Source organism: Oratosquilla oratoria, chromosome 28 (assembly GCF_046742065.1).
Source record: "Oratosquilla oratoria isolate Oo_2021 chromosome 28, ASM4674206v1, whole genome shotgun sequence".
Taxonomy (NCBI): Eukaryota; Metazoa; Arthropoda; class Malacostraca; order Stomatopoda; family Squillidae; genus Oratosquilla; species Oratosquilla oratoria.
Genome location: NC_134804.1, coordinates 45,009,942 through 45,012,026, shown reverse-complemented (window position 1 = coordinate 45,012,026; position 2,085 = coordinate 45,009,942).

Below are 2,085 nucleotides of genomic sequence, written 5' to 3'. Positions count from 1 at the left end.
TATTACCTTTATTATTATCTTATGATTACTGTTCTTTACTTGTCCTGCTTTGGTGTTGAGAGCTTCTACTTGCCGGTCATCGGTGCGTTAGAGTCACCGGACACCATGTTAGGCCAGACTTCGAGCTGTTGGGCAAATGTCTTAGTGAACTATCCGACCCCCCTCCCCCCTCACCAGTGGGACAAAAGCTCCCTTCGTTTCTCAAAACAAGTGTTTTATCTTTTTGAGCATTATCTAATATTAGTTAGGATCATTATCAGGGATGGAATGGGTGGGAATGATTTTATGCCTTTTCCTTTTTGGCTACCTCCCTTGTAAGGGGGAAAAATCCTTGGTATATGTATGTATGTACGATCATTATCTAATATTTTTTATCAAAAGACTATCGTACCAATAATTCTATTTTTCAAACAAAATACTAAAAAGATGGACTCGGGACAAACACGGGCATAAATCAAATGATACTTCATATCGTCCTAAGGTTAAAACCTTAGGTTGGATAAATATCCCCTGGCGTTAAATGGCAGAGCTCGACAGCCAATCAAATGGGTCGCCGTGGAGTAAACATGTCGTTGGCAGGTCTTGGTAGGAGGGTTACAATGACTCACACTCGCACGGGGCGGAACACCTGTCCGATTAGACAGTGACTTACTCTCAAAGACAGGTAATCTGTCACTGCCGTGGGATCCGTTCAGGGCGTAACATTGAGACATCTCAGAGAGAGAGAGAGAGAGAGAGAGAGAGAGAGAGAGAGAGAGAGAGAGAGAGAGAGAGAGAGAGAGAGAGAGAGAGAGAGAGAGAGAATTATATTTGACCGAAGCCGCTTTCTTTTAACCTGCTTCCTCGGACAACCAGTGCAAGTGGCTCTCACTACCACCCGTTGGGGATCAAACCCGGGGATGTGGCAAGTCCGAAACGGAGCGTGGATCCTTGGCGACGCACGATCTCGCGAGAAGGCGAGAAGAACGAGTAGTCGCCAAGTGTGGTCAGAGAGTTCTGCAGGTAGAGTCTGACCGCGGAAGGAGAGGCGAATGAGGTGGCGCCGTTGCGAGAGGAGGGGACGGGGGGTGGGGACGCGCGTTTGACGAAAGGGAAGGGAAAGGGGCCAGCGGTCACTGTACTGCCGACGATGACTCTGCTGGGTCAAGTCTTGCAGTTAGTTCTCGGATCCCTCGACCCGGAGGCGCACTTTAGAGAGTTTGTTCAGTCGAAGGAGTTGGGATTTGGAACGAATGAAGAGAAAGGACTTGGCCCAAGAAGGGTCTCGGTTGATGGAAGCTGCCCTCAAGCAGGCCCTGTTCACACTAGCGGTCTGAACCGCGGCGGTTCAATTACACTGTATCTCAGTGGATGTGTTCACACACAACAGAGCAGTTTTTCGTTATGTGGTACTGCCACGGTTTCCGCGCGGTTCAAAACGCTAGTGTGAACAGGGCCCTAGTTTGGAAAAAAAATCCTCTTAAGACTGACAAATGGGCTGATTGTATCCTCGCAAGAGTACCTACACCCCCCCCCCCCACACACACACACCTCGTGGCGCAGTGGTTAGAGTTCTCGCCTGCCACTACGGCGGTCCGGGATCGACTCCCGCCCAGGACTGAAATAATTTCAGTATCGCTGCGCTGCGGGTTGTTACTCCAACTCTCGTGGGCTGAGAGTTGGGTGTGTGTGCCCGTGTAAGGTCACATTACCCATAGATTGGTCATACGAACTCTGAGCTCTCATCCGGGAGGTTAATAACTGTCGGTCACGAGTCCAACACGTGATCTAAGACCATGGTGAATCATACACACACACACACATACACACTTTACTCTTCTCTCACTCAAAATCCTCTTCCTTGATTAATACAGATGGAAACTTTTATCTGGTATTTACTTATTTCATTATATATATATATATATAATATATATATATATATATATATATATATATATATATATATATATATATATATAATAAAATAAGTAAATAAATAGATAAGTGAACACCAGATAAATCTTTCCATCGGTATTAATCAAGGAAGAGGATTTTGAGTGAAAAAGTAAAGTTAAAGAACAGAGGCTGGATGAAGCGAAGAACTGT